The sequence below is a fragment of the Scyliorhinus torazame genome, chromosome 5, assembly GCF_047496885.1.
Source record: "Scyliorhinus torazame isolate Kashiwa2021f chromosome 5, sScyTor2.1, whole genome shotgun sequence".
NCBI lineage: Eukaryota > Metazoa > Chordata > Chondrichthyes > Carcharhiniformes > Scyliorhinidae > Scyliorhinus > Scyliorhinus torazame.
This window is the reverse complement of record NC_092711.1, coordinates 112,545,677-112,572,848: the sequence shown is the minus strand read 5'-3', so window position 1 is coordinate 112,572,848 and position 27,172 is coordinate 112,545,677. Positions and strand designations below refer to the sequence as shown.

At 48.7% G+C, this 27,172-nt stretch overlaps 1 long non-coding RNA gene across 2 annotated transcripts; it reads left to right on the top strand.

Annotated features, from left to right (window-relative positions):
• Positions 1-262: 262 nt before the first annotated feature.
• Positions 263-27,172, top strand: LOC140419463 (uncharacterized). 2 transcript variants are annotated; one of them, XR_011945801.1, is made up of 5 exons: positions 263-320; positions 8,064-8,147; positions 10,053-10,159; positions 14,006-14,121; positions 26,641-27,172. It is a non-coding gene; the product is annotated as an uncharacterized lncRNA (long non-coding RNA). The 2 variants fall into 2 exon arrangements; XR_011945802.1 differs by lacking the exons at positions 14,006-14,121; positions 26,641-27,172 and adding an exon at positions 11,498-11,565.

The following is a 27,172-nucleotide window of genomic DNA, read 5'->3' as shown; positions in this document are numbered from 1 at the left end:
CCCGGGCCCGGAAACTTCTTATTGGTGTTTGGAGCCTCCACCGGGTTTCAGTGAAACCTCCCGGCCGAGTCCAGCATCGGCACTGCGCATGCTCCAGCTCACAATGCCCAGGGAGTGATTGACGGCAGCTCTGGACCAATAGGAAGAGAGGGGTGGGCCTGGAGGACCGAGAGATTGCAGCGGATCCTCCCACCAATCGGAGTGAATGAGGGCGGAGCTGAGCCCCGGTCTCCCACGTGAATTGGATCATGCGCAGAGCCGATGACAACTCAGGATTCGTACGGTCGGGTGGAAATCGTCCACTGGTCAGATCCCGCTCGGTGAGTGATGAGAGAGGGATGGAGCCGGTTGATGCGTCGGGCGACTTCATAAACACTCCGTGTAGGCCCCAAGCCCCGAATACGAAGCTCGGATACAACAGTTGAACCGGCGAACGCTGCTCGGGCTTTTCCTCGAGACAAGCCCGGGTGGCCGGGCGCATGCGGAGGGAGCGATAGCCCCGGCTTTGCTCCGCCTCCCATTCACACTGATTGGCTGGAGGACCAGCCGCTCTCGGTCAGTCCTCCAGCCCCGCCCCCTGAGCTGGAGCAAACCGTTCAGAATCCTACAGATCATAGATATCATAGAATTTACAGTGCAGAAGGAGGCCATTCGGCCCATCGAGTCTGCACCGGCTCTTGGAAAGAGCATCCTACCCAAGGTCAACACCTCCACCCTATCCCCATAACCCAGTAACCCCACCCAACACGAAGGGCAATTTTGGACACGAAGGACAATTTATCATGGCCAATCAACCTAACCTGCACATCTTTGGACTGTGGGAGGAAACCGGAGCACCCGGAGGAAACCCACGCAGACACGGGGAGGATGTGCAGACTCCGCACAGTGACCCAAGCCGGAATCGAACCTGGGACCCTGGAGCTGTGAAGCAATTGTGCTATCCACAATGCTACCGTGCTGTCCTAGATAGAAGTCTTGTTAAAGTCCAACAGGTTTTCACAGGTTAAAAGGTGTGAATTGTCTCAAGCCAGGACGGTTGGTAGGATTTCACAAGCCCAGGCCTGATGGTGGGGGTGAATGTAATGCGACATGAATCCAGGGTCCCGGTTGAGGCCGTACTCATGTGTGCGGAACTTGGCTATAAGTTTCTGCTCGGCGATTCTGCGTTGTTGCGCGTCCTGAAGGCTGCCTTGGAGAACGCTTACCCGAAGATCAGAGGCTGAAAGCCCTTGACTGCTGAAGTGTTCCCCTCTTTAACCTGGGGTTACCCCCGTCTCTGGATCTGTAAAGACTTAATTACCTGCAAATGCTCGCATTCAAAGTATCGTCTTGCATCTTTGACTTTGTCTATATATATGTTTCTAGAACATACCTCTTCATTCATCCGAGGAAGGAGCAGTGCTCCGAAAGCTAGTGATTTCAAACAACCTTGTTTGTCTTCAACCTGGTGTTGTAAGACTTCTTACCATGGTTTCATGGTCATCCGTACACAATCAATGAATTCAAATTTTACCTTCTGCCTCAGTGACAGTCAAGGCTGGGACATCATTAGGACAGTCAAAAACATTTTTTTGTAATTTTCTTTGAACATTTCTCTTCAGCGGATATTAAAATATTGAAAATGGGATAAAGGTTGATTGGCTGACAGTCAATCACTGTCCTGTAAGGTAATGAGTCCTTTTGCTTCCCAATTGGCCAAGGAAGGCAGTGTGTCACAAGGATGGATGTGTTGACCGATTAATGGCTGGAGGATGGGGGCAGGTCATGTGATCGAACCTCCAAAGTTGGCAAGGAGAGAATGTTGTGAATTTCTATCCTAATCTGACAGTGAGGTTTCTGTAAATTTAAGGATACTGGAAGTGGAGGTATAACAGATGGGAAACGCAAACCAAACGTCACATAGCGATCCAACAGAGTCACTCAATTCATTAGAAACTGAATTTCAGCAGTATCTGGGTGTGGAAGGTAAAGGTTTGTCTGTTCTGTCTGTGAGTGAAGATTTCAAGTCTCAATGTGACTTGAAAAGCCCCGAGATTCACAAACCCTGGTTAGGCCAAACCTGGAGAACTGTGTTCAGTTCTGGGCAACAAGCCTGAGGAAGGATTGAATGGCCTCAGAGGGAGTGAAGCACAGATTTACCTGAGTGATATCTGAACCCGCTGGGGTTAAATTACAAAACTAGATGACAGAAAAGAGTCAGAGACATTATGGCACAGAGAATAGCATTCGGTCCATTGAGTTCATGCTAGCTCTCTGGGGCAATCCAGTCAGTCCCATTCTCCTTCTAATTGTGCTCACCCCAGTCCAACGCCGGCATCTCCACATCATGATTGCCTTTTAAGGACGCAAGTTCCAAAGTCTTACAACCCTCAAGAGAATAAAAAATCCACATCTCCATCTGAAATGGGAGACCCTTATTTTGCAACAGTGACCCCCTCGTTCTAGATTCTCCCACAAGAGGAAACATCCTCTCCACAGCCACCCTGTCAAGACCCCTCAGGATCTTATATAGTTCAATCCAGGTTTTACCCAAAACTTTAAATCTGTGTCCCAGCTGCTTACACAGATTACACAGAACATACAGTGCAGAAGGAGGCCATTCGGCCCATCGAGTCTGCACCGACCCACATTAATCCCTCACTTCCACCTTATCCCCGCAACCCAATAACCCATCCCAACCCTTATGGACACTAAGGGCAATTTATCATGGCCAATCCACCTAACCTGCACGTCTTTGGACTGTGGGAGGAAACCGGAGCACCCGGAGGAAACCCACGCGGACACGGGGAGAACGTGCAAACTCCGCACAGACAGTGACCCAGCGGGGAATCGAACCTGGGACCCTGGCGCTGTGAACGCTTGTACGATCAGTGAATGGAAGCAGGGTGTCTTTGTCCATCTGATGGAAATCTGGCATAATTTTGTGTCCCTGAATCAAATCTCCCCTCAACCTTCTTTGCTGGAACAATTCTGGTAAATCTCTTCTGCACCTTCTCCAAGAACTTTCACATCCTTCCTTTTTGTAAAAGAATTTAGAGTACCCGATTAATCTTTTCCAATTGAGGGGCAATTTAGCGTGGCCAATCCACCTAGCCTGTACATCTTTGGGTTGTGGGTGCAAAACCCACGAAAACACGGGGAGAATGTGCAAACGCCACACGGACTGTGACCCAGAGTTGATTTGAAGCTGGGACCTCGGCGCCATGAGGCAGCAGGGCTAACATTCAGTGCCACTGTGCTGTCCTCTTTACATCCTTCCTGAAGCGTGGCGATCAGAGCTTCATAGAATTCCTACAGTGCAGAATCATAGACTTTACAGTGCAGAAGGAGGTCATTCAGCCCATCGGGTCTGCACTGGCCTTTGGAAAGAGCACGCTACTTAAGCTTATGCCCACGCCTCCAACCTGTCCCTGGAATCTAGTGATCCCAACTAACCTTTGGACACGAAGGGGCAATTTAGCATGGCCAATCCACCTAACCAGCACATCTTTGGACTGTGGGAGGAAACCAGAGGAAATCTGTGTAGACACAGGGAGAAATTGCAAACTCCAGACAGAGTCACCCGAGACTCGAATTGAACCCGGGACCCTGGAGCTGTGAGGCAGCAGTGCTAACCACTTTGCCACCAGAAGCATAATTTAGTATCAATATTTCAATTTATGAAGCTCAAGGTCGATTATGCTTTGCCAACTACTGTCTTAATATATCTTGTAGATATACAAAATCCCTCTTCACCTCTTTCTCTCTCCTCCCAAAGAGGTCAATTGGATTTTATAACAATCCAGCCGTTTTCATGGTCACTTTTTCCCAGTGCCGACAAGAATCATTCAGCAATTTCACGACCTACCTTTGTGTTTTTGTGGGTTCTCTCTCACCCCCTATTTTCTGTTTTTAAATCAGTTTCACAGAGTGTTCGAAGGGGAGGCTTCAAAATCCGGAAACTCAAACCAAGCATCACATCAGGATCTGACAGAGTCCTCAGTTTATCATATCCTGAATATCAGCGGATTTTAAATATGGAAGGAACAAGCATCGTTGACAGTAGTGAGAAACCGTACTTGATTTGTGTCTGTGGACGAGGATTTGCTCTATCATCAGGCCTCACAAGCCACAAATGCAGTCACACTGAGGAGAAACTGCGGAAATGTGCGGACTGTGGGAAAGGATTCCCTTCCCCATCCAAGCTGGAAATTCATCGACGTAGTCACACAGGGGAGAGACCATTCACCTGCTCCACGTGTGGGAAGGGATTCGCTGGCTCATCCGCGCTGCAAAATCACAAGCAAATTCACACTGGGGAGAGACCGTTCACCTGCTCCACGTGTGGGAAGCAATTCACTCAGTCATCCGCTCTGTGCACACACCAGCGAATTCACACTGGGGAGAGACCGTTCACCTGCTCCAAATGTGGGAAGGAATTCACTCGTTCATCCCACCTACTGAGACACCAGCGAGTTCACATTGGGGAGAGGCCATTGAGCTGCTCCGAGTGTGGGAAGGGATTCCGTGATTCATCCACCCTGCAGAAGCACCAGCAAGATCACACCAGGGAGAGACCATTCACCTGCTCAGAGTGTGGGAAGGGATTTACTATTTCATCCGACCTGCTAAGTCACCAGCGAATTCACACTGATGAGAGACTGTTTCAATGTCCAGACTGCGAGAAGTGCTTTAAAACCTCTGGGAATCTGACACGCCATCAACGTGTTCACACTGACGAGAGACCGTATCGGTGCTCTCACTGTGGGAATGGGTTCACACAATCATCTCAGCTCATTGTACATCAGCGAACTCACACTGGGGAGAGGCCATTCACCTGCTCCAAGTGTGGGAAGGGATTCACCACCTCATCCCACCTGCTGAGACACCAACGATGCCACAAGTAACGACTGCGATTGGGTTTTGCTGTTTCTCACATTCAGGACTGAACCATGTTCATTTGGGTCTCTTTCTGCTGATAACAAATTCCAGCCCATTTACAGGGGCTAATATTCTGGCTAAAAGTCAAATAAATTAGATTTGTGTTATATATACCGTGTGCTGAAATTTTTTAATATCTCTGACACAAGTTAGTTCCTTTGAAGTACTCTCGCTCTCCCCTGTCTCTTCCATCCTCACCTCCAACAAGAAGTGTGAGGAGCTTGTGGAGCTTCTTTGTGACTGAGATTGAGTAAATCTGATCAGCTGCCTCTGCTGCTTCCCTCCGTTCCGCGAGCCCACCGGACCAAACTGTCTCTAAATGTCATCCTTTCCCGAACAGGCGCCAAAATGTGGCAACGAGGCGCATTTCACAGTAACTTCATTGCAGTGTGAATGTAAGCCTCCATGTGACAATAAAGATTATTATTATTTACTTTCCTCATGACGTTAACTGGCTGGAGTTTAATCTTCAAGATATATGTTGGTTTTTGTGATGGCAGGGTCCCTTTTTAAATCATCATCTGTGATCTTATCCTTCGATTTAAGAATTCCCAAAGAAGCTGGTGAACAATAAAATTATGAATTTTTACTTCAGCCCTAAGTTTTTGTAATAAACTCTACAATTCAGTGCCTGAACGCTTCCTCTGATTAACATCTCCAGTTAGAAAATGCTGATTAATCCTCACTGACAATCCTTACTGACTGACAAATTCTTCACAGTGACACCTCCATTATGAAAGTAAATTATCAATTAAAATATAACAGGTCAATATTTTCCAAGAACACCGAAAAAATAATAATAATAACAATCTTTATTGTCATAAGTAGGCTTACATTAACACTGCAATGAAATTACAGTGAAAACCTCCTCGTCGCCACACTCTGGCACCTGTTCAGGTGAATGTTCAATTCACCCAACAAGCACGTCTTTCGGGGAGAACGTGCAGATTCTACAAAGGCAGTGACCCAAGTGGGAATTGAACCCGGGACCCTGGTGCTGTGATGCAACAGTGCTAACCACTTTGCTTCCGTGCCACCTGAATGATGCTGTTTGATGCGCATGTTGTCATGATAGTGACTGATTGGCAGCAAACTCTTGCCAGTCATTATGGTCAATGCACATAAGTGGGGAGTGAACAGGAGTCATGTAAATTCAAAGACAGAGAAGGCAGCACCCAGTTATTAGCCTTGACCAGAATATCAGCTTTTTCTGCATTGTTTCTCCAGAGTTATTAAAGCTCTCAATTGTCTCACAGGAAAGAAACACAGGTTGAGGTGCTGATGGAGATCCTGGTGCATCCTCAGCCACCAATATTAATTATATATAAAATCGAGGGCTTGAAATATGTGAAGGTAGTGGTATGATCAATAAGTTTGCAGATGGAAAATTGTTGGTGTAACTGGCGAGGAGAAAAGCCTTAAATTACAGCATGATACAGATGGACTGGTCATATGGGCAGTACAGTGGCAAATGGAATTTAACCATGAAAAGTGGTAGCTCTTGTCCAGAGTCAGTACAGACATGATGTGTCAAGTGACTTCCATCTGTGCTGGATCATTCCAGAAAACACTGAACATTAAGTATCACGAGCAAGAGGGAAGAAGATGGAAGAATTACTGATTCTGGAATTGTACCCAACAAGAGTTTGCATCTTGTGGGAAGGAGAGAGGAAGGACCCATTGTGGATAAAAACCTTTCAGTTCTGCATTATTCCACAAGAGATCAGCATGTAATCATTTTGAGAAATGGGAATACCCATTGACAATAATTTGTTTGATTATTTTTGCAATTGGTGACGAAGTTATTTTGTATTAACTATTTCAATGGTGCGGCTTTTTCCCAACATTCTTTGCGGCTGTGAATGTTCCCTATTCACTCCACAGGAGCGCAGTGCGCAGACGCAATGTTGGGCTGTATCTGGAGCAAGCGCAATGTCACTTTGCTCGGAGGTCTGCGAGTGCGAGTGCGGGGGCAGTGAGGTGTAGGGAGGAATAGAGTCTGGAGTCGGGTGGGGAGGGAGTGAAGGCTTCATAAACACCCCCTGCTGGTCACAAGGCCGGAATAAGACCCTGCAAACCCCGTGTTTGCAGCTGCGGAGCTTTTATCCGGTATCAGGCCCAGTTCCACGGCCGCCATCTTTGTTTAGTAGCGCGGCTGAAGGGCCATCTTGATGACGTAACAGGCGGTGCTTCAGGATCCCGGTGACCAGGAGAGAAAATCATTGTCTCGATGATTGACAGGCCCCTCCAGAAGGGGGAGGTGCTACTGCCATGTGTGGCAATCCGTAGAACAGAAGAAGAATAACATCAGAATTAGCAGCAGGAGTAGGCCATTCGGCCTATTGACACTGCTCTGCCATTCAATAAACGCTGATCCGAATGTGCCATTAATTACATTTTCCTGTCTGCCCCCAAAACTTTTGACTCCCCAGTAGATAAATAAAGACGAACTCAGCTTTGAGTATATTCAGTGACCCAGCGCCACTACTCTCTGGGAAAGAGAATTCCACAAACTCAGCTTTGACAAAGAGTCATCCAGACTCAAAACGTTCGCTCCCTTTTCTCTCCACAGATACTGTCAGACCTGCTGAGATTGTCCAGTATTTTCTGTTTTTGTTTCAGATTCCAGCATCCGCAGTAATTTGCTTTCATCCACAGACTGATGACCCTCTGAGGGAAGACATTTCTCCTTATCTCAGTGTCAAATTGGAGAACTCTTATCTTTAAACTGTCCCCCTTAGTTCTTCAATCCCCATGTGGGAAATATTCTTTCATCAAAACCCCTCGAATGTTTCAATAAGATCACCTCTCATTCTTCTAAACTCCACCGGGTACAGACCAATCAGGCTCGATCTTGCTCCATAAAACAAACTCTCCTATCCCAGAAATCAGACCAGTGAAACTTCACTGAACTGCCTCCAAAGCAAGTATAGCCCACATTACATAATCCTAGGACTGGCAACAAGGGAAGAGAATGTTTGGAACTTCTATCCTGGACTCGGAGTGATGGATTTTGGAAACTCCTTTTACCGGGGGTTAGGGGAGGATTTACACCCAGTAAACTCAAACCAAGATAAATGTTTGTCTGATCTTAATTTCTAACCTCGACTAGCATTTCTGACCATTGTAATTTCCTTTTACAGCTGCTTCCAAAGCTTCTGATATCTTTCCAGCCGAAGATTGCAGCAGGAGATTGTAAACTTGAAAACACCAAAATTGTGACAGAGGTGAGTATTATTATTAATTATAAATTTACAGTCCCCAATTATTTGTTTCCAATTAAGGGGCAATTTAGCATGGCCAATCCGAAGCTGGTACTCCCAGTTCAGACTTTGATGTTGTGAGGTTGTTGATGTGGTGGAGAGTGGCTGTTGCTGCTTTCTCTGTTGCTCAGTTTGCTGCCTGTTTTCAGTGCTAGTTGCTGCTAGAGGAAGGCGAGGGGAGACCAGGAAGGAGAGGAGAGAGCGGGAAAGAGAGGGGAGAGAGAGAGAAGGATGGAGAGAGGAGAGAAAGACAACAACAAGGAGGCAACTTCAAAAACAAGATGGGAGTAAAGCCCTTTGGACTGCTTGTTTGCTGGGCCCCTCCCCGGTTGAGGGCCTGGCCCAGTCCTCCCAACTGATAACATTTGCCTTCAGCAAGGACAAAACCCTCCTTATTCTATCCGGTGTGTTTGTTCTGGGGCAGGGGGATCGAGTGGGCTGTGTGTTTGCTGAGCCCCCTCCCGGACTGAAGACCCCACACACCAGCAGGGAAGAGGTGGAATCCATTGGGTGGTCTTTCCAGGGTGGGAGCACGGACTGTGTTTTTGCTGAGTCCTACTTGGGCCGAAGACCTCGCGGACCAGTGCTAACCACTGCCACCGTGCCATCCTTTGTCATGATGTTTCCATTCCTATTTTATCACACACCTCCCAGTGACACTCATTGTAACACAGAAACTTCAAAATATCAATGCTACCTTGCATCTTGCCCTCCTATTATTGTCTGATGATAACAGTAACAGAGTAACACACACCAGAATTGGAAATTAGATAGGTTGTTGTCTAATAATAATAGTGACAGAGTAACGTACACCAGAATTGGAATAACAGGCAGGTTATTGTCTAATCATGACAGAGTTACGGGGGTGGCTCAGTGGTTAGCACTGTTGCCTCAAGCACCAGGTACCTGGCTTTGATTCCGACCTTGGGTCACTGTCTGCGTGGACTTTGCACATTGGAAGAGGAGGGGCAGGACTGGAGGACCTACCGGGAGTGGCTGGTCCTCCAACCAATCGGAATGAATGAGGGGCGGTGCCCGCTGTGATTAAAGCACGCGCAGTGTGGGTAATGGCAAAGGAGAATGGCTGTGTCTTCAGATCCGAAAGTGGCGTTTAACAATATGGAGGAAGCGAGAGATCGCGGAGGTGGGCAGAAACGTTGTGTAAAGCTGTTGTAAGCTGCATCTTCGGAAAAGAGTTTCCGGGACCCCGTTTGTACCAAGCGGAGCTGCAGCTCCTTGTGTTTGGCTCGGGTTAACGGCCGCCATCTTTATTGGATGTGAATCAGGGCGCATGCGCATTTGTCATCTTTGTCGGGGCGATGTTTCAATGAGTGGGAGGAGCTTGTTCCCCATTGTTCAGGATGGAGACAACTTGTCCATCAAACTGGATTAGTCTTTGATTCCCAATGTCTTATTGATGATGCAAAGGGGTGGCAGAGATGGAAAGAAAAGGAAGCCAATCCTGCTCTCCGGATTTCACTGTCTTATTAGACATTCTGTCCCATGTGTTCAAAGCTCTGCGGCTCTGTTCAGCCACATGACGACCCAGGGCAGAAATTCACAACCCTGAGTAGACGTCACACTCAAATCGAGGGGACTGCTGATGACAAGAGGGTCTGTGTGCAGCTGGGGGGGGGGGGGGGGGGGGGGGGGGGGGTGGATGAGAGGTCTTCCTGGACCAGGGAGCAGGAGGGGAGAATGTTGTGAATTTCTATCCTAGACTGACGGTGATTAATTTTGGAAACTCCTTTTACAGGGGATTAGTAGGGGAGGATTTACACTCAGCAAATTCAAACCAGGAAAAAGGTTTATCTTTCCTGAATTTCATTTCTGGACTGACAGTGATGCCTTTGTAAACTTCTTTCACAGGGACTTAGAAAGGGATTCGCAGACAGGAAACTCACAACCAATCTTCACATCGAATTCTGACAGCACCATTCGGGTTATCAGGACCTGGAGATTATCGACCTTTGTGTGTAAGCATTGAGTTCCATATCATTATCACTCACTGTGTAAAATGTCTACCTCCTATCTCCCCTGTAGATCTTGTTCACAATCTTAAATCTGTGTCCCGTAATCCTTTTTACAATCTACTGATGGGAACAGTAAAAAAAAATCTTTTGCTAGGTTTGCCGTTGTCGTTTCTGGTGCCTGGGTCGATGCCGGGTGGTCCGTCTGGTTTCATTCCTTTTTCATGTTTTTGTTGTGGTTGAATCAGCTTGGACCAGTCCATTTAGGATCCAGAACACAATTGAAGTCTCCTCCAAGAATCAATTGATCTGTATCCAGGATGGATTCCAACAATTTTTTTTACAAATGTTTCTATGAGATCCCCTCATTAAAAAAAAAGATCGAGAAGCAGAATTAGGCCATTCAGCCCATCGAGTTTTCAAGTTTGTTCTGCCATTCGACCATGGCTGATATGTTTCTCATCCCCATTCATCTTGTATTGTAGCTCTCGTGAAATGAATGCGAACATTGCATTTGCCTTTCTAACTGCCAACTTTCCTTTATTTGTTCTTGGGATGTGGGTATTCCCTTGGCCCAATGTTACAAATCGTAATCAGTTCGCAAAGCATAATTTATATCAAAAATATCCATTTTAGTGGCAGGTTTATTACCCAACATGCGTTGCAGCTGAGAATGTGCTCTATCCACATGACAGAAGCTTCTTGCACATGCGCAGAGTCCGGCTGTGACTGGAGCATGCGGTGTTCGGGCTGTGATCGGCGCATGCACAGTTCAGGTTGTCGCTGACGGTGCGAGGAGCGGGGAAGAAACAATTGAGCGACTTTCAGGATTGGAGCCGGTGGGTGGCCGGGGAGCGATAGAAGCTGCGGAGTGAGCCGGGAGGCTTCATAAATACCCTGTGGAGGCTTCAACTCCCGGTGAAAATGTTAACGGTCCCGTCTTAAACAGCACCGAATAGAGTGAGAGCTGAGCGGTGACAGGCCCGGAATACCGGCCGCCATCTTTACAGAGGACAAGGTGCCGCAGGGAAGGGGCTGGTTTAGCACAGTGGGCTAAGACAGCTGGCTTTTAATGCAGAACAAGACCAGCAGCGTGGGTTCAATTCCCGTTTCAGCCTCCCCGAACAGGCGCCGGAATGTGGTGACTAGGGGCTTTTCACAGGAACTTCATTGAAGCCGACTTGTGACAATAAGTGAGTATTATTATTTTGCACTGCAAGCCTGGACCGGATGCCAACTCTCCCGGATTGACTGACTGGAGTCTCCGGGATTTTATTTTAATCATTTGTGGGAGTCACTGGCTGGGCCAACATTTATTGCCCATCCCTAATTTCCCTCAAACAGAGTGACTTGCTCGGCCATCTCGGAGGGCATTTAAAGAATCAACCACATTGCTGTGGTATGGAATCGTGTCGGCCAGACCAGGTAAGGATGGCATTTTTTTTTTTTATTCACGGGATGTGGGTGTCACTGGCTGGGCCAGCATTCACTGCCCATCACTAATTGCCCTTGAACTGAGGGCATCTTAGGGAATTTTTAAAAAAAATTTACATTTTTTAAATTCTCCTCCTTTTTCACGTTTTCTCCCACATTTACACCCATCAACAATACACAATAATCAGCAAGATATGTCAATCCCCATAATAACAACAATCCCATCCACCCACCAACCCCCAAACCTCAACCCGCATGTTTACATAAACAAATGACAAAAAGGAATCAGGGATTGCCCGTAGTCACCCTTAATCTACACGGCTCACCACCCCCCCCCCCAACCAACGCCATCCAGCCTCTAAGAGAGTACCGTGCATGATACCCCACAGTTATACCCCCCACCCCCCCAAGTCTCCAGCTCCCCCGTCCACTGCCTCTTGTAGAACTCCTCCTCCCAACCTCGGTTCCCTCCCCCCAACTTTCCACCCAGGCTAGACCACTCGGACCCTGTTCTGTCAGGCTCCGATGGCCGCAGCCCCTCCCCCCACCTCACTCCCGTTCACTGGCCGGCTTAAACTGGCCAGCGTGGAGGCCCCCGCCCGGGTCCCTTTCCCCCTTGCCCGGCCCTAGGAAAGCCCAAAGATCCCCTTTTAGCTCACAAACCCCGCCTATCCACCTACACCACAAAGAGCCCTCCTTTTGAATGAAAGTCCCGTCCCTTCCCTTGTCCAAATATATGCAACATTGGCTCCTTTAGCCTCTACCCCCGCGCGCAGTGATACAAAAAAAAAGAAGAAAATACAGTCATGAGGTTACATCGGCACATGACCATTCCTCAATTTCTCTGTTCTGCCACAGTCCTTCTGCCTTCGCAAACTCCTCCGCTGCTTCCGCCGTTCCAAAATAAAAGTCCCTGAGCTTGTAAGTCACCCTCAGCTTCGCTGGATATACAATGCCACACTGCACCTTGCCAATGTACAGTGCCCTCTTCACCCGGTTGAAGGCAGCCCGCCTCCTCGCTAGCTCCACCGTAAAGTCCTGGTATACACGTATACCAGCTCCAGCCCACTGCACCACCCGCTTCTGCTTGGCCCAGCTCAGGACCTTCTCCTTCACACTACCTACGGAAGCACAGAGTCACTGCCCTCGGCGGCTCACTCGCCTTTGGTACAGGCCTCCACGACCGATGAGCGCGATCCAGTTCATATTGGGAGGGGTCTTCCCCCTCCCCCAGTAGTTTTGCCAGCATCGCGGCAAAATACTCAGTCGGCTTCGGCCTTCAACTCCTTCGGGCAGCCCCACAATCCTCAAATTCTGTCGCCTGGATCTGTTTTTCAGATCTTCCACTTTTCCTCGCAGATTCTTGTTCGTGACCATCACCGTCCGCATCTCCTTCCCCATCGACGCAAGTTGATCACCGTGCTGCAATAATGTCTCCTCCACTTCCTTCAGCGCCTCCCCTTGCTCTCACACCTCCGCCACTGCGCTCGCCGCCGCCGTCTTCCCCGGGGAAACCGCCTCCTCCACCAGCACATTCAAAACCTCCCGCATCTCCTTCCTCACCATCTCCATACATTTCTCAATCTGTACCAACTGCTTTTGGAATTCCGCAGCCATCACCTTAGTTAGTTCTTCAGCCGTAAGCACTGCGGCCTCCCCTGGTGCTCCAGCCTCCATCTTCTTTGTTGACCCCGCAGTGACCTTTCCCCTCTCCAACGGACTTTCAGACGCTTTTTTCCCGGCCGTTTCTTTGGTGTTTTTTGACATCCTTCTTCTCCTTGCGCTATCTCCCAACTTTTACTGCCGTCGCTGGCCCTAGGACCGGGCGTTACTCCCCGAAAATGCCGTTCTGAACGGGAGCCCTCCAATGTGCGGCTGCCTCCCGCCCACCGTCACCTTAGGGAATTTTAAGGGTCAACCAACTGACTGTGGATCTGGAATCACGTGTAGGCCAGACCAGGTAAGGATACAAGATTTCCTTCACTGAAGGACATGAGTGAACCAGATGGGTTTTTGCAACAATCGACAATGGTTTCATGGTCATCAGTAAACTTTCAATGAATTCAAATTTTACCTTCTGCCTTGGTGAGATTCATGTCTGGGTGTCTGGAAAATCATTGGGACAGTAAAGATTTTTGAACATTTCTCTTCAGTGGATATAAAAATATTGAAAATGGGATAAAGGTTGTTTGGCTGACAGTCAATCACTGTCCTGTAAGGTAATGAGTCCTTTTGCTTCCCAATTGGCCGAGGAAGGCAGTGTGCCACAAGGATGGATGTGTTGACCGATTAATGGCTGGTGGATGGGGGCAGGTTATGTGATAAAACCTCCAAGAATACATTTAATCAAAGTTGATGAGGAGAGAATGTTGTGAATTTCGATCCTAAACTGACAGTGAGGTTTCTGTAAATTTACAGGATGCTGGAAGTGGAGGTTTAACAGACGGGAAACGCAAACCAAACGTCACATCACAATCTGACAGAGTTACTTGATTCATCAGAACCTGAATATCAGCAGCATCTGGGTGTGGAAGGTAAAAGGTTTGTCTGTTCTGTCTGTGAGGGAAGATTTCAGGTCTCAGTGTGACTGGAAAAGCCCCGAGATTCACAAACCCTGGTTAGACCAAACCTGGAGAACTGTGTTCAGTTCTGGGCAACAAACCTGAGGAAGGAGAGAATGGCCTCGGAGGGAGTGTAGCACATATTTACCTGAGTGATATCTGAACCCCCAGGGGTTAAATTACAAGGCGAGATTGGACAAAAATGTCAGAGTCAGCTGGCAGCACGGTGGCGCAGTGGGTTAGCACTGCTGCCTCACAGCGCCGAGGTCCCAAGTTCGATCCCGGCTCTGGATCATTGTCCATGTGGAGTTTGCAAGTTCTCCCCATGTTTGCGTGAGTTTCGCTCCCAAAACCCAAAGATGTGCAGGCTAGGTGGATTGACCACGCTAACTTGCCCCTTAATTGGAAAAAATGAATTGGGTACTATAAATTTATTTTAAAACATTTTTTACAAACCATTATGGGCAGAGAAGGGCATTCGGTCCATTGAGTCCATGCTAGCTCTCTAATTGGCACGGTGGTTAGCACTGTTGCTTCACAGCGCCAGGGACCCGGGTTCGATTCCCGGCTTGGGTCACTGTCTGTGCGGAGTCTGCACGTTCTCCCCGTGTCTGCGTGGGTTTCCTCCAGGTGCTGCGGTTTCCTCCCACAAGTCCCGAAAGATGTGCTTGTTAGCTGAATTGGACATTCTGAATTCTCCCTCCGTGTACCCGAACAGGCGCCGGAGTGTGGCGACTTGGGGATTTTCACAGTAACTTCAGTGCAGCGTTAATGTAAGCCTACTTGTGACACTAATAAAGATTATTATTAACTGGAGCAATCCAGAGTCATTCTCCTGCTCTGTCTCTGTATCCTCACAGCTTTATTTCTCTCTGGTTTCTATCCAAATAAAAAAAAAAGATTTATTGTGTCTATTTCCAAACTCCGTCATAGGCAGCAAGTTTTAGGTCATTGCCACTGGCTGTGTAAAAACATTCTTCCTCATACTTCCTGGATCATTTACTTTTTAAAAAAATATATTTTATTCAAGTTTTTTGGCCAAACATAACAATACGTAGTGTTTCTTTTACACAACAATAAAGCAATATAAATAACCGTGGCCAGTTTTAAACAAATAAATAAGTAATATATAAACAAAAACAAAAAACAAAACTAAATGGCAACTGCCTTGTCCAAAATAAATACTCTCCAAAAATACAATCCAACAATCCAATATACAATTACATATACCAAATACCTATACATATACAATAACATCCCTGTTGCGTCGCAAAAGCCCTCAATTGCGTATACCGAAATGCATTCCCTTGGGGCAACCCATATTTCTCCGTCAGCGCTCCCAGACTCGCAAACGTCCCATCTACAAATAGGTCTCTTAGTTGTACTACCCCAGCTCTTTGCCATGCTCCAAATCCCCCGTCCATTCTCCCCGGAACGAACCTATGATTGTTTCTTATCGGGGACCGCACCGAAGCTCCCGTCCCTCCCCTATGCCGTCTCCACTGCCCCCAAATTTTCAATGTAGCCACCACCACCGGGCTTGTGGTGTATTTCTTTGGTGAGAACGGCAACGGCGCCGTCACCATTGCTTGCAGGCTAGTCCCCCTGCAGGACGCCCTCTCCAATCTCTTCCACGCCGCTCCCTCCCCTTCTCCCATCCACTTACACACCATTGAAACATTGGCGGCCCAGTAGTACTCACTTAGGCTCGGTAGTGCCAGCACCCCCCTGTCCCTGCTACGCTGCAAGAATCCCCGCCTCACTCTCGGGGTCTTCCCAGCCCACACAAAACTCATAATGCTCTTCTCAATTCTTTTGAAAAAAGCCTTCGTGATCACCACCGGGAGGCACTGGAACACAAAAAGGAATCTCGGGAGGACCACCATTTTAACCGCCTGCACCCGACCTGCCAATGACAGGGACACCATGTCCCATCTCTTGAAATCCTCCTCCATCTGTTCCACCAACCGTGTTAAATTAAGCCTATGTAATGTACCCCAATTCTTGGCTATCTGGATCCCCAGGTACCGGAGGTCCCTTGTTACCTTCCTCAACGGTAAATCCTCTATCTCTCTGCTCTGCTCCCCCGGATGCACCACAAATAACTCACTTTTCCCCATGTTCAGTTTATACCCTGAAAAATCCCCAAACTCCCCAAGTATCCGCATTATCTCTGGCATCCCCTCCGCCTGGTCCGCCACATATAGCAACAAATCATCCGCATACAGAGATAACCGGTGTTCTTCTCCCCCCCCTAAGTACAAAGAACAAAGAAATGTACAGCACAGGAACAGGCCCTTCGGCCCTCCAAGCCCGTGCCGACCATACTGCCCGACTAAACTACAATCTTCTACACTTCCTGGGTCCGTATCCTTCTATTCCCATCCTATTCATATATTTGTCAAGATGCCCCTTAAATGTCCCTATCGTCCCTGCTTCCACTACCTCCTCCGGTAGCGAGTTCCAGGCACCCACTACCCTCTGCGTAAAAAACTTGCCTCGTACATCTACTCTAAACCTTGCCCCTCTCACCTTAAACCTATGCCCCCTAGTAATTGACCCCTCTACCCTGGGGAAAAGCCTCTGACTATCCACTCTGTCTATGCCCCTCATAATTTTGTATACCTCTATCAGGTCGCCCCTCAACCTCCTTCGTTCCAGTGAGAACAAACCGAGTTTATTCAATCGCTCCTCATAGCTTATGCCTTCCATACCAGGCAACATTCTGGTAAATCTCTTCCGCACCCTCTCTAAAGCCTCCACATCCTTCTGGTAGTGTGGCGACCACAATTGAACACTATACTCCAAGTGTGGCCTAACTAAGGTTCTATACAGCTGCAACATGACTTGCCAATTCTTATACTCAATGCCCCGGCCAATGAAGGCAAGCATGCCGTATGCCTTCTTGACTACCTTCTCCACCTGTGTTGCCCCTTTCAATGACCTGTGGACCTGTACTCCTAGATCTCTTTGACTTTCAATACTCTTGAGGGTTCTACCATTCACTGTATATTCCCTACCTGCATTAGCCCTTCCAAAATGCATTACCTCACATTTGTCCGGATTAATCTCCATCTGCCATCTCTCCGCCCAAGTCTCCAGACAATCTAAATCCTGCTGTATCCTCAGACAGTCCTCATCGCTATCCGCAATTCCACCAACCTTTGTGCCGTCTGCAAACTTACTAATCAGACCAGTTACATTTTCCTCCAAATCATTTATATATACTACAAAGAGCAAAGGTCCCAGCACTGATCCCTGTGGAACACCACTGGTCACAGCCCTCCAATTAGAAAAGCATCCCTCCATTGCTACCCTCTGCCTTCTATGGCCTAGCCAGTTCTGTATCCACCTTGCCAGTTCACCCCTGATCCCGTGTGACTTCACCTTTTGTACTAGTCTACCATGAGGGACCTTGTCAAAGGCCTTACTGAAGTCCATATAGACAACATCTACTGCCCTACCTGCATCAATCATCTTAGTGACCTCCTCGAAAAACTCTATCAAGTTAGTGAGACACGACCTCCCCTTCACAAAACCGTGCTGCCTCTCACTAATACGTCCATTTGCTTCCAAATGGGAGTAGATCCTGTCTCGAAGAATTCTCTCCAGTAATTTCCTGACCACTGAAGTAAGGCTCACCGGCCTGTAGTTCCCGGGATTATCCTTGCTACCCTTCTTAAACAGAGGAACAACATTGGCTATTCTCCAGTCCTCCGGGACATCCCCTGAAGACAGCGAGGATCCAAAGATTTCTGTCAAGGCCTCAGCAATTTCCTCTCCAGCCTCCTTCAGTATTCTGGGGTAGATCCCATCAGGCCCTGGGGACTTATCTACCTTAATATTTTTTAAGACACCCAACACCTCGTCTTTTTGGATCACAATGTGACCCAGGCTATCTACACCCCCTTCTCCAGAATCAACATCTACCAATTCCTTCTCTTTGGTGAATACTGATGCAAAGTATTCATTTAGTACCTCGCCCATTTCCTCTGGCTCCACACATAGATTCCCTTGCCTATCCTTCAGTGGGCCAACCCTTTCCCTGGCTACCCTCTTGCTTTTTATGTACGTGTAAAAAGCCTTGGGATTTTCCTTAACCCTATTTGCCAATGACTTTTCATGATCCCTTCTAGCCCTCCTGACTCCTTGCTTCAGTTCCTTCCTACTTTCCTGATATGCCACACAGGCTTCGTCTGTTCCCAGCCTTTTAGCCCTGACAAATGCCTCCTTTTTCTTTTTGACGAGGCCTACAATATCACTCGTCATCCAAGGTTCCCGAAAATTGCCGTATTTATCTTTCTTCCTCACAGGAACATGCCGGTCCTGTATTCCTTTCAACTGACACTTGAAAGCCTCCCACATGTCAGATGTTGATTTGCCCTCAAACATCCGCCCCCAATCTATGTTCTTCAGTTCCCACCTAATATTGTTATAATTAGCCTTCCCCCAATTTAGCACATTCATCCTCGGACCACTCTTATCCTTGTCCACCAGTACTTTAAAACTTACTGAATTGTGGTCACTGTTACCAAAATGCTCCCCTACTGAAACATCTACCACCTGGCCGGGCTCATTCCCCAATACCAGGTCCAGTACCGCCCCTTCCCTAGTTGGACTGTTTACATATTGTTTTAAGAAGCCCTCCTGGATGCTCCTTACAAACTCCGCCCCGTCTAAGCCCCTGGCACTAAGTGAGTCCCAGTCAATATTGGGGAAGTTGAAGTCTCCCATCACCACAACCCTGTTGTTTTTACTCTTTTCCAAAATCTGTCTACCTATCTGCTCCTCTATCTCCCGCTGGCTGTTGGGAGGCCTGTAGTATACCCCCAACATTGTGACTGCACCCTTCTTATTCCTGATCTCTACCCATATAGCCTCACTGCCCTCTGAGGTGTCCTCTCGCAGTATAGCTGTGATATTCTCCCGAACAAGTAGCGCAACTCCGCCTCCCCTTTTACATCCCCCTCTATCCCGCCTGAAACATCTAAATCCTGGAACGTTTAGCTGCCAATCCTGCCCTTCCCTCAACCAGGTCTCTGTAATGGCAACAACATCATAGTTCCAAGGAGTAATCAAGGCTCTAAGTTCATCTGCCTTACCCGTAATGCTCCTTGCATTAAAACATATGCACTTCAGGCCACCAGACCCGCTGTGTTCAGCAACTTCTCCCCGTCTGCTCTGCCTCAGAGCCACACTGTCCCTATTCCCTAGTTCTCCCTCAATGCTCTCACCTTCTGACCTATTGCTCCCGTGCCCACCCCCCTGCCATACTAGTTTAAACCCTCCCGTGTGACACTGGCAAACCTCGCGGCCAGGATATTTATGCCTCTCCGGTTTAGATGCAACCCGTCCATCTTATACAGGTCACACCTGCCCCGGAAGAGCTCCCAGTGGTCCAGATAACGGAAACCCTCCCTCCTACACCAGCTGTTTAGCCACGTGTTTATCTGCTCTATCTTCCTATTTCTAGCCTCACTGGCACGTGGCTCAGGGAGTAATCCCGAGATTACAACCCTCGAGGTCCTGTCTTTTAACTTTCTGCCTAGCTCCCTGAACTCCTGCTGCAGGACCTCATGCCCCTTCCTGCCTATGTCGTTAGTACCAATATGTACAACAACCTCTGCCTGTTTGCCCTCCCCCTTCAGGATTCCCTCTACCCGTTCGGAGACATCCTGGACCCTGGCACCAGGGAGGCAACATACCATCCTGGAGTCTCTTTCACGTCCACAGAAGCGCCTATCTGTGCCCCTGACTATAGAGTCCCCTATTACTATTGCTCTTCTGCGCTTTGACCCTCCCTTCTGAACATCAGAGCCAGCCGTGGTGCCACTGCTCTGGCTGCTGCTGTTTTCCCCTGATAGGCTATCCCCCCCGACAGTATCCAAAGGGGTATATCTGTTCGAGAGGGGGACAACCACAGGGGATTCCTGCACTGACTGCCTGCCCTTTCTGGTGGTCACCCATTTCTCTGCCTGCACCTTGGGTGTGACCACATTTACATAACTGCGATCTATGACGCTTTCCGCCACCTGCATGCTCCTAAGTGCATCCAATTGCTGCTCCAACCGAACCATGCGGTCTGTGAGGAGCTCCAGTTGGGTGCACTTTCTGCAGATGAAGCCATCCGGGACGCTGGAAGCCTCCCGGACCTGCCACATCTCACAGTCAGAGCACAGCACCCCTCTAACTGACATTGCGTCAATTAATTAAAATTTAAATTTGTCTTTTTTTTTAAATTTCAAAGTTACTGTCAACTATCTGTTTCCTAGCACTAGATTTCTAATAGAAATGCGATAGCTAACTATAATACTCTCCGATCTCTGGCTTAGATATCCTCTAAATTATAATTAAGTTATTATGTTCCCAAATACTCAAATTTTTTTAAAATTTAGGTTAGAATCCCAACCAGCCACTCTGGCCACAGCTTTTCTGTGATGTCACTTGTTTCCCCCTGACACACACAATTTGAAAAAAGGTATAAAAGTAAAAATAAGTAAAAATCACTTACTTACCTTCTTACCTTCTGAGTGTCTTAGATGTTCTCAGGTTCTCTCGCTGACAGAGACTGCTCCTCCACCTCCGAACCTTGACCTGCACAATGCTAATAATATAATAATAATATAATATGGCACTTACCTTACACCAATGGGTCTTATTATTAGGTTAGAGGAGGAGGGCGGGTGGGAGACACTACACGTGTAGTGTCTCGGGTTTCCCAGAATTTATTGGTTGGGGGGGGGGGGGACTTGCCAGAGGTCCGCGGGTCGAACTTCCGGTTCCCGCCTCATATAAAAACAAATAAAACAGAAAAGAAGAACAGACACGGGACCAGGCAAGGCTTTTTAAATACACTACTCACCTCCCAGAAGGCCCCTGCGCACCGCTGCCGCCGAAATCCAAAGGGCTGCTCCTGTAAAGGTAAGGCTTTTTAAAGTAAGTACTCACCTCCCAGAAGGCCCCTGCGCACCGCTGCCGCCGAAATCCAAAGGGCTGCTCCTGTAAAGGTAAGGCTTTTTAAATACACTACTCACCTCCAAGAAGGCCCCTGCGCACCACTGCCGCCGAAATCCAAAGTACTCCCCTCCACTTCCTGGAACCCCTCAGTGCTATGGCCAGGGGTTCAATCGCCAATGCAAACAATAACGGGGACAGTGGACATCCCTGCCTCGTCCCTCTATGGAGCCGAAAATAGTCAGACCCCCGTCCATTCGTGACCACGCTCGCCATCGGGGCCCTATACAGCAACTGTACCCATCTGATATACCCGTCTCCAAAGCCAAATCTCCTCAACACCTCTCACAAATAATCCCACTCCACTCTATCAAATGCTTTCTCGGCATCCATCGCCACCACAATCTCCGCTTCCCCCTCTGGTGGGGGCATCATCATTACCCCTAACAGCCTCCGTATATTTGTATTTAGCTGTCTCCCCTTCACAAACCCAGTTTGGTCCTCATGGACCACCCCCGGGACACAATCCTCTATCCTCATTGCCATTACCTTGGCCAGAATCTTAGCATCCACATTCAGGAGGGAAATGGGCCTGTATGACCCGCATTGCAGCGGGTCTTTTTCCTTCTTTAGGAGGAGCGATATCGTTGCCTCTGACATAGTCGGGGGCAGCTGCCCCCTTTCCCTCGCCTCATTAAAGGTTCTCATCAGTAGCGGGGCCAGCAAGTCCAAATATTTCTCATAGAATTCAACTGGGAATCCGTCTGGTCCCGGGGCCTTCCCCGCCTGCATGCTTCCAATCCCTTTCACTACTTCCTCCGTCTCAATCTGTGCTCCCAGCCCCACTCTCTCCTGCTCCTCCACCTTAGGAAATTCCAGCTGATCCAGAAAGCACATCATTCTCTCCTTCCCATCAGGGGGCTGCGCTTCATATAATCTTTCATAAAATGCCTTGAACACTCCATTCACTCTCTCTGCTCCCCGCTCCATCTCTCCCTCCTCCTCTCTCACCCCCCCCTATCTCCCTCGCTGCTCTCCCTTTTCCTCAGTTGGTGGGCCAACAACCTACTCGCCTTCTCCCCATATTCGTACTGTACACCATGTGCCTTCCTCCATTGTGCCTCTGCATTACCCGTAGTCAACAAGTCAAATTCTACATGTAGCCTTTGCCTTTCCCTGTACAGTCCCTCCTCCGGTGCCTCCGCGTATTGTCTGTCCACCCTCAGAAGTTCTTTCAACAACCGCTCCCTTTCCCTACCCTCCTGCTTTCCTTTATGTGCCCTAATAGATATCAGCTCCCCTCTAACCACCACCTTCAGTGCCTCCCAGACCACTCCCACCTGTACCTCCCCATTATCATTGAGTTCCAAGTACCTTTCAATACACCCCCTCACCTGCCAATAATCCCATGTCAATTCTCCAGGGTGGAAGCTGTTGTTTTTCTTCCCCTATCTCCAGGTCCACCCAGTGTGGAGCATGATCCGAGATGGCTATAGCCGTGTACTCCGTCCCCGTCACCTTTGGGATCAGTGCCCTTCCCAAAACAAAAAAATCTATTCGTAAAAATACTTTATGTACATAGGAGAAAAACGAAAACTCCTTACTCCTAGGTCTACTAAATCTCCAGGGATCTACTCCTCCCATCTGCACCATAAAATCCTTTAGCACACTAGCTGCAGCCGGCCTCCTTCCGGTCCTGGACCTCGATCTGTCCAGCCCTGGGTCCAGCACCGTATTAAAGTCTCCACCCATTACCAACTTCCCCACTTCTAGGTCCGGGATTCGTCCTAACATACGCCTCATAAAATTGGCATCATCCCAGTTCGGGGCATACACATTCACTAATACCACCGCCTCCCCTTGCAGTTTGCCACTCACCATCACGTATCTGCCCCCACTATCCGCCACTATCGTCTTTGCCTCAAACATTACCCGCTTCCCCACTAGTATGGCCACCCCCCTGTTTTTTGCATCTAGCCCCGAATGAAACACCTGCCCCACCCATCCTTTGCGAAGTCTAACCTGGTCTATCAGCTTCAGATGCGTCTCCTGAAGCATAACCACATCTGCCTTAAGTTTCTTTAGGTGTGCGAGTACCCGTGCCCTCTTAATCGGCCCGTTCAGCCCTCTCACATTCCACGTGATCAACCGGGTTGGGGGGCTCTTTACCCCTTGACGACTAGCCATTTCCTTTTTCAATCCAGCTCCTCACCCGGTTCCCACGTAGCTGTATCCCCCCCAGGCGGCGCCCCCCCGCCCCGACCCCCCCTCCGATACCAGCTCCCCCCTCTCCCTAGCAGCAGCAACCCAGTTAACCCCCCCCACCCCCAGATCCCAAGCTAGCGTAATTACACACCCCATGTTGCTCCCAGAAGTCAGCAAACTCTGGCCGACCTCGGCTTCCCCCCGTGACCTCGGCTCACACTGTGCGAGGCCCCCCCCTTCCTGCTTCCCTGTTCCCGCCATAATTACCATAGCGCGGGAACAAAGCCCGCGCTTCCCTTTTGGCCCCACCTCCAATGGCCGGCGCCCTCAGCTCCTCATCCTCCCTCACCCCCTCCCCCACGACATGGGGAAGAGAGAGAAGTTACAGGGTCGTAGGTTTAACAACTTAGGAAGTCCTCTCTTCCCCCTTTTCCCCCCTTCATCCCACAAATTCACCCCCCCCCACATTTATCCCAAACGTTCTTTTTCTGGCCCGCTCACTCCAGCTTCTCCTCGACAGTAAATGTCCACGCCTCGTCTGCCGTTTCGAAGTAGTGGTGTTTCCCTAGATGTGTGACCCACAGTCTTGCCGGTTGCAGCATTCCGAATTTGACCTTCCTTTTATGCAACACCGCCTTGGCCCGATTAAAGCTTGCCCTCCTTCTCGCCACCTCCGCACTCCAATCTTGATATACGCGGATCACCGCATTCTCCCACCTACTGCTCCGAGTTTTCTTTGCCCATCTGAGGACCATCTCTCTGACCTTATATCGGAGAAATCTCACCACTATTGCTCGAGGAATTTCTCCCGCCCTCGGTCTTCGCGCCATAACCCGATAGGCTCCCTCCACCTCCAGCGCACCCGTCGGGGCCTCCGATCCCATTAACGAGTGCAGCATCGTGCTCACATATGCCCCGACGTCCGCCCCTTCTGCACCTTCGGGAAGACCAAGAATCCTTAGGTTCTTCCTCCTCGCATTGTTCTCCAGCACCTCCAGCCTTTCCACACACCTTTTGTGTTGTGCCTCGTGGATCTCCGTTTTCACCACCAGGCCCTGGATGTCGTCCTCATTCTCAGCAGCCTTTGCCTTCACGACCCGAAGCTCCTGTTCCTGGGTCTTTTGCTCCTCCTTTAGCCCCTCAATCGCTTGTAATATCGGGGCCAACAGCTCCTTCTTCATCTCCTTTTTGAGTTCATCTACGCAACGCCGCAGGAACTCTTGTTGGTCAGGGCCCCATATTAAACTGCCTCCTTCCGACGCCATCTTGCTTTGTGCCTGCCTTCCTGCCCGCTGCTCTTGAGGATCCACCGCAATCCGGCTACTTTCCTCTTTTTTCCATCCGTGTCCAGGGGGGATTCCCTTCTGGATTACCGCACAGTGTTATTTGCCGTTAAAATTGCCGATGGGGCTCCTATTAAGAGCCCAAAAGTCCGTTCCACCGGGAGCTGCCGAAACGTGCGACTTAGCTGGTCATCGCCGCACCCGGAAGTCACCCTCCTGGACCATTTACATGCATAGATACGGAGCAACGTAGAGAATAGGAGCAGGAGGCCATTTGGCCTTTTGAGCCAGCTCCACCATTCATTACGATCAGAGCTGATTAGGCTCAATAGTCTAATCCCGCTTTCCCCCATATCCTTTGATCCCCTTCACCCTAAGTGCTGTGTCTAACTGCTTCTTGAAAACATGCAGTGTTTTGGCCTTAATTAGTTCCTGTGGTGACGAATTCCACAGGCTCACCACTCTCAGGGTGAAGAAATTTCTCCTCGCCTCTCTCCGAAATGGTCTACCCCGTATCCTCAGACTGTGACCCCTATTTCTGGACACACCCACTATCGGGAACATCCTTCCTGAATCTACTCTGTCTTGCCCTGTTTTTTTTTTAAACATAAATTTTGAGTGCCCAATTCTTTTTTTGCAATTAAGAGGCAATTTTAGCGTGGCCAATCCACCTACCCTGCACATCTTTGGATTTGTGGGGGTGAGACCCACGCAAACACAGGGAGAATGTGCAAACTCCACACAGACAGTGGGCCGGCATCAAACCCGGGTCCTCGGCGACATGAGGCAGCAGTGCTAACCACTGCACCACCCACTTTTTATACGTTTATATGAGATCTCCTCTAATTCTTCTGAACTCCAGCAAACACAATCCTAACCGATTCAACCTAATCTGTACATCTTTGAACTGTGGGAGGAAACCGGAGGAAACCCACACAGACACGGGGAGAAAGTCCAAACTCCACACAGTCAGGGTCGGAATTGAACCCGGGTCCCTGGTGCTGTGAGGCAGCAGTGCTAAGCACTATGCCACCCTTTGTCTTACAACCCTTGAGAATAATAAATCCTCATCTCCATCTGAAATGGGTGACCCCTTATTTTGCAACAGTGATGCCCTCGTCCTAGATTCTCCCACAAGAGGAAACATCGTCTCCACATCAACCCTGTCAAGACCCCTCAGGATCTTATATAGTTCAATCCAGGTTTTACCCAAAACTTTAAATCTGTGTCCCTAGTGCTTGTATGACCAGTGAATGGAAACAGAGTTTCTTTGTCCAACCAATGGAAATCTGGCATAATCTTGTGTACCTGAATCAAATCTCCCCTCAACCTCCTTTGCTGGAACCATTCTGGTAAATCTCCTCTGCACCTTCTCCAAGAACCTTCACATCCTTCCTGAAGAGTGGTGACCAGAGCTTTATAAAGATTCATAGAATAGAATTAGAGCCATAGAATTCCTACAGTGCAGAAGGGGGCCATTCGGCCCATCGGGTCTACACCTATTCTCTGAAAGGACACCATGCCTAGGCCCACACCTGTCCCTGGTACCGCATTGCCCCATCGAACCTGCACATCCCTGGACACTAAAGGGCAATTTATCAAGGCCAATCCACCTAACTTTCCCTTCTTTGAACTGTGGGAGGAAACCTGAGCACCGGGTGGAAACCCACGCAGACACGGGGAGAAAGTGCAAACTCCACACACACAGACACCAAGGCAGGAATTGAACCCGGGTCTCTGTCGCTGTGAGGCAGTGGTGCTAATCACCACCAGAAGCATAGTTTTGGTGTCAATATTACTGTTTATGAAGCTCAAGATCGAATTTGCTTTGCCAACTACTCTCTTAATATGTCTTGTAGATATACAAAATCCCTCTTCACCTCTTTCTCTCTCCTCCCAAAGAGGCCAGTTGGGTTTTTATGACAATTCAGCAGTTTTCATGGTCATTTTTCCTGGGGTCGGTCCCACAAATGACCAGATTCATTCAGCTCAATTTCACAACCTCACCAACCTCTCACTCCCTATTTTCTGTTTTCAATCCATTTCACAGGGTGGTCGAAGGGGAGGCTTCAAAGTCTGGAGAATCACATCAAGATCTGACAGAGTTCTCAATTTATCATACCCTGAACATCATCGGAATATCATTGAACATGGAAGGAAAAAGCTTCATTCACAGTGCGGAGAAACCGTACACGTGTTGTGTGTGTGGACGAGGATTCAGTCGATCATCAGGCCTCACAAGCCACAAATGCAGTCACGCTGAGGAGAAACCGTGGAAATGTGCGGACTGTGGGAAAGGATTCACTGTCCCATCCAAGCTGGAAATTCATCGACGCAGTCACACTGGGGAGAGACCATTCACCTGCTCCAAGTGTGGGAAGGGATTTACTAAGTCATCCCACCTGGTGAGTCACCAGCGAATTCACACTGATGAGAGACCGTTTCAATGTCCAGACTGCAGGAAGTGCTATAAAAGTTCTGGGGAACTGATGCACCATCAACGTGTTCACACTGACGAAAGACCGTTTAGGTGCTCTCATTGCGGGACTGGGTTCAGACGATCATCTGACCTCACTATACAT